Raw genomic sequence first — 12,322 nt, forward strand, 5'->3', positions numbered from 1 at the left:
TATGCCAGCCTGGTGGAAGTGGGCATTCTGAGGCAATGTAACAATTGTCTCATGTATACTGACAACCACTTAATCCTGAAGCAAACAAACACAGTATGCCAGAGATGTAGTTACACTATGAAAATGGAGACATGACTGTCACATACTAACAAATCAAATGGAAAACAGGTTGTCAGCACACACACACATCATTCCCTCACTAAATAAGGTCTCAACACCTAGACGCACATATGTGGAGGTACTCACAAGTGACTTACCAAAACTTCAGAGACCTCCTGTACACTGCACTCAGAAACATCATGCAAACAAAACCAAGTCAACACCTACCACTGCACATAAAAATACACATCACAGTGTCTCTATAAGGCAAAACACCTCACATTCAAACATGACCATCGGAGACTCCATTGTGAGACACATGGATGCCCTCCCTCACCAGGTTAGATAAACAGAGGGTTACAGTCAGTTACCTGTCAGGGCTGGGATTCACCAGATCATGCAGGCACTCAGGTCAATTAACCATAAGTACTAGTATAACTTAGTTATTTTTCATGTGGGTGTGAATGACCTGAGACATACCTCCCTGGACTATATGAAGGGAGACATGATGGACCTCTCACCAAGAATGGTACCACAACAGAAACAGAAAGTGATGGACTTCAATAATTGGCTTAGCTATTGGTGTCATTCCAAGGGGTATCTAGTATTTGTCAGCATGGGATGACATGACTGACAGAGCATGCTGCTTTGCCAAAGATGGTCTGCACCTATTTCCCTCAGTTTTTGAATACTGGCCAAGGCATTAACCACCCCATACTGCCTTTTTAGGCAATTGCCAACCTAATGGAAGTACCAACATAACAAATTCTTCTAAAGCCAAGCTGAAGGTACTGCTGCTCAAAGCTAGGAGTCTTAACAAGTAACTGCATTCCCTAGAAGCTCTCCTCAGCATGGAGAATGCTGATGTCTGTGCAGTTACAGAGACGTGGTTCAGAGCTGCAGAAAGCACCCTAGCAGTTGAAGGTTACAATGCCTATCACACATTTGGACCACCCTGTGAAAAGGATAAAACATGAAAGGAGGAGATGTTTCCATTTTCATAAAAAACAATCAGACCACTACATTGGTCAAGTGGGATTACTCGGTTGAGCTACTCCACGTCCAGGCGACCACAGGCAAAATCCCCCACCATATCATCATTAGCTACAGATCCCCAACCGTGAAAACCACTCCACATACCTGAAGTTACTAGAATCAGTTAACATTCAGTCCAATGCACTACTCATGGGCAATTTTAACTATCCCTGCATAAACTGGGAAACATATATGACTGCTAGCATGCAGGTTCAGAGATTCCTGGACTTTATCAATGCAAATACTCTGTAACAGCTGGTCTGCACTTCCACTAGGGTTCAAATATCCTTGACATAATACTCATCAGCATGGGGAAGAATTGCATCCTTCCAGCATAATGCCCTCATTGGTAAGATCAGATCATAAACTGGTCTCCTTTGAAATAATGTATTGGTAGAACTCCCATCAAACCCTAAAACCCTAAAGATTTTTTTCCAAGACAAATTACCTTATATTAACTCATAGCATAGCTAATTTAAAACTCCCCCAACCTAAAAAAAAAAAAAAACATGGAGACCTATGCAGAAGTATACCCAAATGCCCTTTACAACCACTTATACAACTGCATAGAAAAGGCAGTATCTGACTGACCTAAATCCATGTCTAGCTGGAAAAACAAGCCACCCTGGTGGACCCCTGGCATAAATAGACTATACAACAGAAGGAAGAAATTCATGATTAAAAGTAAGTGGGAGAGTGCACAACAGAGAAGAAAACCCCTCATTAGTCTCAATAGGCAAATCAGGGAACAAGTCAATGGATAACCACAAAGCATCTTTTAGTTATGTCCAAAACCTTAAGGGAAACACTCCACAATATGGTGTGTTGGCTGTAGATAGCACTAAGGCAGAAAACAGGAACCGTCACTGAATATTAAACCACTTTTATTCCAAGGACTTAAAAGGCCAAATAAGGCTCAGAACCACAAAAAAAAAAAAAAAAAAACAGAAACACAAGTGTAGAAGTTGAGCGCGCTTTCTCTTTGTTAAGTAACAAAGCTTCTTCAGAACAAACTTCCTGCTCCTAATGCCCTCATTTTATATTCATGTCAGTGAGCATTAATTAACATTAATTAACCTCTAATTACCCTTTCAATTACTTTTAAAGGTAACACGTTAAATGCAAACCTAAATACTTACAAAAAGAATATGTCCTAACCAAAAATACTCTCAAGTATATAAAATTGTGTGCATGTATGTTATTAAATTATCCCCCTAGATGTCTAACAAATATCGTTAAAAACCGTTGCTGAAGTGTTTAACCTCACAACATTTAAAATACACCTTCTTTATATATGCAATCGATGTAAAAACAATTCACCTAAGTGTTGCGGTTTCATAAGTAATCAAAATTACACAATGTTAAAAAACAAAGCATATAAAACAAGAAACCATTGAATAATTTTTTCTTATAGAAACTTCCTTATAAACATATCGTTTTTTGAAGATAGCACTACCTATACTCAGCCAGAAGAAATAGCAAACCTGCCAGCCAATAAATTCAGTTCAAATTTCACGCCCTCATCACCTCTGGACACTCTCCATGAAATACCCCTTACCATTCCTTTGGCTGTTACTGCAAAAGAAAATGTCATCACTGCACTTTCTAAAGCTAGAAACATAGCATCAATGGACTCTGAAGGAATATCATGGCACCTATTAGATAGCTTGAAACATGACCTAGCAGATCCACTTGGATCTCTATTTAACCATAGTGTTCAGGTAAGCTTTGCCCCGGTAGAGTGGAGGACAACAGCAGTCATCCCTCTGCATGAGAAACTACTGACTTATAAGTAACTAGCCTCATATGAAAGGCTATAGAAAGGCTAATCATGGATCTGATTAACAACAGGAAATCTCCAGACTCTAGACCCAAGGGCAGATCCTGCCTGCTCAATCCAGTGGACTTCTTTGAGAAGGTCAGAAGGGCATGGCTGAAGGTAAGACAGTGCATACTACCTACTTTGACCTGGCCAAGGGAACTAACACAATACCCACTCAGGTATTATAGATAAACTCAGAAAATTGGGCATAAACCTCTGCATCATCAGACAGATAGCCAAATGGCTCATGGGTAGGACACATATTGTTAGTGTCGGGAATCCACATGCAGCAAGATGCCAGTCACCAGTGGAGTACCACAGGGCTCAGTACTGGGCCTTCTCTTGTTTGGGATATACTTCTCAGATGTCAAGGAAATTGTAGATGACCTTTGACTGGCAAATTACAATACTGATATCACACCTCCAAGAGTGCAGCAAGTGGTGAGAGATCTGGGTACTCAGATAGATAGTAATCTGAACTTTTACCACCATGTTGGGTTGGGAGGGTGGCCTAATGGTTAAGGTGTTTGCCTTACAAACACAAGGTGCAGGGTTTGAGTCTCACAAAGGATAACTGGCTAGGCGTAAAATGGCTCGCAAGAGCAGTTAGCCCAGTACTAACCTATGAACCTATGTGTCATGGTGGTGAGGAAATTCTTCTCTGTGGCTGAGTTTACAAGTAAAATCGTGGTATCAAGATCTAAAGATGTCATAGTACCAACTTACTCGGCCCACATCAGACCAATAAGCAAGTACAATGCACCATTTGGCATGTACCTGAACAGGCACCTGCAACAGTTGGATGAATTAAAAGCCATATCACTGTATTCAGTTTTCTACCGATTACTGAGGGATGATCTGTGTCTGATCTACAAGGCAATCTCTGACCCAGCCCTGATGAAAATGTCATACATTTGCAAAACTAACTGCACAAGGGTTATAGACTGCAAAGATCTAAACCTGATCTCTGACATGAATACATCATGCTGGTGAGACAAAAACTCTGACCCAAAGACATTACCCCTCCTCTGGAATAGGCTTCCTATTCACGTGAAGTAGAGCCCTACCCTAACCACCTTCAAACACAATATGGTCCAATCTGGTCCAATGGATGGGAAATCACAAATTCACTCATGGTGTGTTGTCCATGTCTCATATGGATAGAGGCATTCTGAAAAAATAGTGAAAACCCTGCTTGCTGACCCTAGTTATCTTTCCTCTAGGGATAGAAAACTGGGTAAAATCTGGGTAAAACTGGCTAGGCATGTAAGGGCTCTTGAGCCATTAGCCTAGTAATCTCCTATAAACCTATGAACCTATAAGTCAAAGTATGTTTTTATATAAATATATATATATATATATATATATATATATATATATATATATATATATATATAGGTTTACCATTACAATTTCGCCATGCAATTGCACGGCTATGAAGTATTCGAACAACAGATGTTCGAATACTTCATATTTCGGCAGGTTACGTGAGCGAACAGTATTACTGTGAATGGACTGTGCATTCACAATTATAACGTTTGCTCATATAAGGGGATCACGGTACAGTGCAGTTAGGGAAATACATCCCTTTCCTCACTGTAGTGCGATCTCGGAGTTGGAATATTAAATTAGGGGGGGTGCGGGGGGGCTTGCCCCCCTGCATAAACATGAGTTTAGGCTAGTTAGGGAGTTAAGGGAAGGGTGGGTTTGCTGTTAAGTGTCGAAAATGTCGTGAGCGACATTTTTGACATTAACAGCTGTTTTCCGACTTTAGGAACGTTCAGAATTGTGTACTTTCGGCGAAACACTTCGCTGATAAGTACACTTTTTTTTTTTCGAAATAATGATAGTAAACTATACATATATATATATATATATATATATATATATATATATATATATATATATATATATATATATGTGTGTGTGTGTGTGTATATATGTGTATATATATATATATATATATATATATATATATATATATATATATATATATATATATATATATATATAGCTATATCTATACAAATAATGTACAACAATGATTTCATAGTTGTGTACTAGGCTAATGGCCCTGGAGCCTTTACAAACCTAGCCCATTGGATTACCCTGGCATCGTGCCACCCAACCTTATTTCCCAGTGCCTCTGTTGTGTAGAGCCACTGGAGTGATCCCCGGCATGAATTTTCTATTTCCCATCCACTCATCAAGATTTCTCTTGAAGAGAGCCAGTGAGGTGCTCTGTTTGACATGTATGGAAAGTCTATTCCATAGCATGGGCAGTCCCTGGGTTATGGCCCTGTCCCTCCAGCATGTTCTGTTGATTGTGGTAATGAGGTTGAGGTCGCTGGAGCATGAGGTGCAGAGGGATTGGAATTTCTTTAGATGTGGCATTTTTAACAGAGTTGGGTCAGACATGGCTTTGTAAGTCAAGCAGAGATTGCCTCTAAATAAGCGATATGAGACAGAGAATAGTTGAAGTTTTTTGAGTCTGTCCATATAGGACAAAGTGTTTAAGGCCTAGGATCCTCTTTGTGTGGCACTTTTGTGGCCTCTTCAGTTGTTGCAGGTGTCTAGTGAGGTACATGCCAAATGGGGGCATTGTACTCAATGACTGGCCTAATGAGGGAAGAGTAGAGGGAGACAATGACTTCTTTCTTCCTGGATGCAAAACCCTTAGTAATGAGATGTGCCACACAGAAGGACTTTCTGACCACAGTGGCAATGTGGTGGTCAAAAGAGAGGTTGCTGTCGACCTATGTTCCCAGATCTCTTATAAAGCCTTCTGTGCTCAGTTGACTACCATTGATGTGGTAATTCATGGGAACCGAGTTTTTCCCAAAGGGGATGATGACACTTTTTTGGCATTGGGCTTAAGGCCATAGTTCTGACACCAGTCATTGGTCTCAGTGAGGCCTTTCTGTAGGATGGAAACATCACTTGGGGAGTTAATAGCTCCCAACTTGCAATTGCCTGTGAACTTTGTCAGCCAAAGTCTCTTCATGTTGGCCTGGTCTTCAGAAAAGTAGGTACTAAACAGGAAAGGGAAAAACGATCAGCCAGTAAATCCACCAGAATTTATTTAAAACTTGAGAAAAGTTCTCTAACATCTCGGCTATACACAAAAGCCTTCAAGGAGTCAAGACTCCTTGAAGGCTTTTGTGTATAGCCTCAACATTAGAGAACTTTTCTCAAGTTTTAAATAAATTCTGGTGGATTTACTGGCTGTTCTTTTTTTTCTCTTTCTCTTTTTTCATTTTGGTGGTTTTATACCAAACAGGAAAGGACCCAGGACTGAACCATGTGGGACTCCACTTGTGACTGGTCGGCAGTCTGACTTGGAGTCAGCTACTTTCACACTGTGGGTTCTATCTGTGAGCCAGTTTGCAACCCACCTAGAGATATAGGGGTTGATGCCTAGCTTAGTAAGTTTTTCTATGATTCCTGAGTGGGGAATGGACTCAAAGGCCTTGGCCAGATCAAGGTAGGCTGTATGAACCACCTTGCCTTCATCCACAGCTCTGGTAACTGACTTAAAGAAATCGACCAGATTGAGCAGGCATGATCTACCCTTCACAAAACCAAACTGTGTGGGATCCAGAGTTTGGAAATTCCCTATATCCTTGTTTATTAGGCCCATGTTGATGCATTCCATAGCTTTGCATATCAGACTCATCAGGCTAATGGGGCGATAGCTCCCAGGATCTGTAGTCGCTCCTCCTTTGTGGAGAGGGATGACTGTAGCATTAAGCAAAAAACAACTGCAGGACAACCTCTTGGTAATAACGAAAACCACAGCAGGAAAACAGGCTGGAACCAACGTATCTTCTGTTAAAACAATTTATTTTCCATAAAGTCATGCAAAAACAAGTAGCTCTGTTTTGTAATCCACAAAGTCATAAAATCACGAAGAAATAACACAAGTAGATTTTAACTAAGCAAATCATTTGCTTATATACACACTGTTTAATTGATTAATTGTATGATTATTTCATTAAAATATTTTTTATTGTTAAAACCTTTTTAAAGTGTTTCCATGCTTAAAGCTATCTCCTCTTCATAAGATACCCCATGGATGTTACCTAAAAATGTATTTATATTTCTTTATATTGTAAGATGCTTTATGTGTTCAGAATACTTATTGAAATCTCTTGCATTTGAATTGAATAATTTAATAATTTAAATAGTTTTTCTTTATCTTCATTTGTCTGTGCAAACGGACTTTTTTCAAAAGAACGGATTTTTTGCAGTACTGTGCACACATCATTTTAATGGAAAGACTTTCTTCTAAAATTAATGGTGTTGATACGATTTATTTTACAATCAGATTTTCCTGAATTACTTGTTATAACACTGGCATTTTATGGATTTGTACTCAGGTTTTTTATTGTTGTTACTAGAAAAGTGCTGTTGTATTGTTGTTTGTGGTTATTGAACTGATATAGTTTCTATATTGGTAAATATTTTCTTATTTTAATTTAATTTTTTTTTTATGATCTATAAATCATAAATTAAATTACTATGAATTGATTTAATAATTTAATTAAAATATATATATGATTCTTGTTTATTATAAATAGATAAATAAATATCTGGGTAAATAAATAATCAATACTATATTTTATATTGAATATATGTTTAAAAATGTTTTAAAAATTTGTTTAAAATATGTTTAAAAATTTTTTGTCCATGTTATGTATGTATACGTTAAAATTCATTTTTGTGTATTATAATTTGGCCCTTCTTTGTTTTAAAACACTACTTATACTATGTTTTCCTGCTGTGGTTTTCGTTATGACTGTAGCAGTGCACCATTCGGTAGGGACAAAGCCTGAGGTGAGGCTGTGATTGAACAGGGCATACAGGTGAGATGCCAGTTCACTCTGTAGTTCATGTAGAACACAGCCAGGGATATTGTCAGGTTCCATAGAAGCTGTATTATTGGCCTTGGACAGTGCTGTTTTAACCTGTGCATCAGTAATGCTGGGTGCCAGGCAATCTACTGGTATTGTGATTGGTCCTTTGGGGGGGAGGGGTAAAGTTGGCATTGAATCTGATGGCCAGTATATTGGCAATATCAGTTGTCTCGGTATAAGAGGTACCATTATGCAGTAGCTCAGAGCAAATCTGGGTATTGTCGTGGAGATTCTTTACATAACTGTAGAAAGCCTTGTGGTTGTCTTTACTATCTGCTGCAATTCTGTTTTCATAGCTAGCTTTAGAGGATTTGATGAAGGATCTCAACATTTTATTGAGGCTGATATGGGAGTTTTTCAAGTCTAGGGACTTCACCTTATTCCACATCAGTTTTCTCCTTCTGTTGTAGAGTTTGTTTATGGCAGGGGACCACCACATTGGCTTCCTTTTCTTGGAGGAGAGCATCTTGGTTCTGTTTGGTACGGCAAGATCTATGCATTTGTTTACGTGTTCATACAATGCACTGGTATATGATTCGGTGGTCATGCAACTATTCTCCATTTGCATGGGTACCGTGAAGTTAGCCACATCTGCTTTTAGGTAGCTTTGGAGAAGTTTTTCATGTTGGTTACCTTTGTGGGGGGGGGGGGTTCCAAGGTGATTAGTTTGTGGTCAGATCTAACTAGGGAGGGGTTGACTATTGGTGTAGAGCAATGATCACCCATGTTAGTAATGACCAGGTCAAGGATGTTGCTACATCTAGTGGGGGTAAGAACGAGCTGGTCCAGGGCATTGGAATTAAGGAATTCCAGGAAACGTTGGGCAAGTGTATTGGTACATGAGTAGTTTTCCAAGTTAATGGAGGGGTAGTTGAGGTTTCCCAGTATGAGAGTGTTAGACTGGACCCTAATAGTCTCCAGGGTGCATAGCAGGCTATGACCTGAATCACTGTCTTACCCAATGTTAGCTGCACCTGAAGTATCTCTGATGCGTTATGTCGGGCTACCCATCTGGTGGTATGCGCATCCTTTATGAATATGGAAACACCACAACCTTTGGAGCTTCGGTCCAAGTTCTGGGGCTGAAGGCTTTCCTCCAACTCAGAAAGGCTTGGGGGGCTCAGAAGCTTACAAACAGTCCTGGATACAGCAAATCTGTATCTGGACTTGACTAATGACAGGAAAGGCAGGAAACAAGCGCAAATGTGGGCTTTTAAACCAGAAAGTTGAAAGAGATGGAAAAACTGCCCAAATGGCCAAAGAACTACAATTTCTTAGCCAGAAACCACTCCTCTTGTGGTAGATAGGCTACCTAGTGCTTACCACTCCCACTGATAAGCTAGAAGGCTTCCCTCCAACACAGAAAAACAGATTAAATAATAGTTACTAGGTTAAGCTTCATTTCCCTTTTAAACTGCAGAAAGTGCTGACCCAGTATCTTGAATTAATTGGTCAATAATACTGACATACTGAAGTAACAGTGTGGTATAAAAGCAACCAAAGCAAACAGGAACCCAAGGACATTGCAAAAAGTATTAAAAACATTGCTTTGTTTATCCATTAAGTGCTTTCATCCCTTCATTTTTGGGACTTCAGAATAAAATAACAGCCAGCCATCACTTCCTTTTATATACCCTCACTAACTAATTAATGCACCTAATTACATCCTTAAAGGTACATGGCCCTACTATTACTCATAAAAATACAGAAATAAAAATGCATTCACTAATATGTTTTTCAAAAGACATTATTTATACATTTAAAAAATAAATTGCAATATAAATAATAATCATATTTATTAAAAGTTTTTTTTTTGTAATTTAGCAGTGCAAAGGTTTAGAACTGGCTGAACTGAAATGTAGTCTTTCAAACCAGGGGGAGAAAAGGCATTTAGTTTAAACTGCCACAGCAGTTCTTTGTACTCTAGCATGGTCTGCCAATCTCTTCCACATGGCTTGATAAGAATCCCTATAGTCAAGTTGACAAACATTAATAAAGAATAAGTGATCTTTTTAGGCAATGGATGAGAAGAAACTGAATTAAAATATCAACTCATTAACATTAGACTGTATTTCCAGCCTACCATGAACACTTATAGATGCAGAAGCCAGTGTCACAACCCATCCATTAAGAAACAAAAGATCAACCCCTCCTGCAATTTGTTGGCACAGTAGTGCATTTCCTGTGCCCCCCCCAACTATTGTTTTTCCTAATTTACAGTCCTTCACACACCCAAAGATGCAATTTTTGCTTTTCAAAATTGCCACGTGTAGTAAACAGAAAATCAGCAGGAAGTAATGCAGAACATCTTAATAGACCTTGAGCCCAACAGAAATGTTGATAAAACATTTTACAAAGTAAAAGACAATAAAGTCAGTGATCAGCTAATATAGTGGAACAGAAGGCTGGCTCTGTGACCCAGAAGATTAAAACCTTGATTTCCATGCTAATGATTTGAATTTTATTTTTGGGCTTTGGAGGAACCCTCTATGAACGATAAGACTGAGTGACCAGCAGTGGAACAGCTGTCTTGAGGGAAAGGAAAGGATGAAGAACAGTCTAGCTTGTCCTATGAATAGCACTTATCAAGGGGCAGGTGTCCCAATAAGTGGCAGGAAGGATTGGGATGTCTGCACCCACCAAGCTGTGAGTATGTACAACAGTCAAACTGTCTCGTGCATTAGAGCACTAATTTGTCATCTGTGTGGTATTCTGGGGGTACTGAGGATGACAGAGTGTCACTGCATGGGGTTAGGCTATGAGAAATCCCTTATACACTGCATAGGACTGAGGATTCTTGGGGATAGGGAGGAGATGCAGGTTAGCTCTACAACCTGGGAACATTTAGAGCCCTGTCATTGAGGTGGGTGGTTCCGGGCTGGGGTTCAAAAACCTTGACCCAAAGGCCACTTGGGAAAGGGTTATTCCTGACTGAAGCCCTAGCACCAAAATGTGCTAATGAGGGGAAGCACACAGCAGGGGAACAAAAAAAGCCTTTGTGGCTCTCTGACTAAATCCCCACTGGTCAGCTCTTATTGTCCCTAATCTCTCTCTAAAGCTGCAGTACTGCAGAAATGAACAAGCTCAAAGTTCATTAGAAAAATGTTGATGATTGACTGACAAGTAGAGAATAAATTACATATTAAAACATATAAGTGAACACAGAGCTAACCACATGCCATCTCCAACAACTGCAAGTCAAAATAGTCAGCTAAATGTAATATCTTCTCTGTATAAATGTAATGTACACTGGAATGTTATTAACTCTACTTTTAGCAAAAAAAGGAAGTTAGAATGCTGAAAGTATTAGAAAATAGATTTTATGGGAACCTTTTATCTTTTTAGGCAGTGGTCATAAGGAGAATATTATTTTATCCGATACTTTACATAACGTCTCTTTATTTAGTTTGCTGTCTCAAGCAAACTGAAGACTCGCTAACTAATGGTCTGGATTCATGCTGCTCCGTACCCATCCCTTTAAATAAGCAGTTCTGTTGTTCTTGGAACACCTATCACAGATCTTTATATAGCTACTAATGGTTTAAGTAGATGACACAAATCAAGAAAAAGCTATATTCATTATTTTATAGTGTTAGTAAAGATTATAAGAATGAAAAATAAATGACAGAGCAAAACAGTGCTGTGAGTTGGATGGTCAAGACAAAAATGCTTAATGCCCTCTGATTCCCTCTGTTTTTAAAATCACATTCCTGGTTCCCATTACATCATTCTTCACACTTCCCTGGGTTCCCAGGCTAACAGAAACTACATTTACATTCTTAACATCTCCTTGTGTTATCTTGCAGCTGGTCAGGAAGCAGAGCAATAAAAATACATGTGCATGTTTAAATCTAGCAATTTAACTCTTGGTTAGAACAATAGAAAGAATGTCTTCACCTGGACAGGCATGAGACGACTTTAAATCAAAGGGTTACAACATGCTTTACTGGGTCAGCTTTCTGCCAGCAGAGTGTACTGTTGTTACATTTTTTGCAGTTCCACATGTGACTCTATTTTCACCATTTAAGACAACAAGCCTGTGGCCTACACTAATATTTACAAATGACAGAATTATCTACAAAATTCTATCTGGCTAGGCTGGCAGCCTTCATCTAGCTTCATCCAATCTTCACATATCTCCCCCCCCCTTGAGAACTCAAGCTAGTTTTTCAAGTGACTCTTGAGAAATGCTGCTTGAGATAGTTAGGTCTGTCTGAGTATACCTTACCCCATGCACTGTCTTGAGAGCCCATCTGCACTGGCATTGCTAATCCCATTATGGTGCTGCACTGACATATCATATGCTAGTAACTCTAGGCTCCATCTTAGCAAGTTGGGATTTTGCTGGCTGGCTCTGTTTAACCATGTTAGGGGGTTGTGATCTGTCATAACAGTGAATTTCCTTCCATACAGATACGGCTGAAATGTCTGCAGTGCCCACACTATGGCT

At 39.2% G+C, this 12,322-nt stretch overlaps 1 protein-coding gene across 1 annotated transcript in view; it reads right to left on the reverse strand.

Annotated features, from left to right (window-relative positions):
- LOC122810086 (histamine H2 receptor-like) overlaps positions 1–12,322 on the reverse strand; it is an 84,757-nt gene that overhangs the window by 7,992 nt on the left and 64,443 nt on the right. The window lies entirely within an intron of this gene.

This window comes from Protopterus annectens, chromosome 8.part1 (genome assembly GCF_019279795.1).
Source record: "Protopterus annectens isolate FY-2018-M chromosome 8.part1, PAN1.0, whole genome shotgun sequence".
NCBI lineage: Eukaryota > Metazoa > Chordata > Ceratodontiformes > Protopteridae > Protopterus > Protopterus annectens.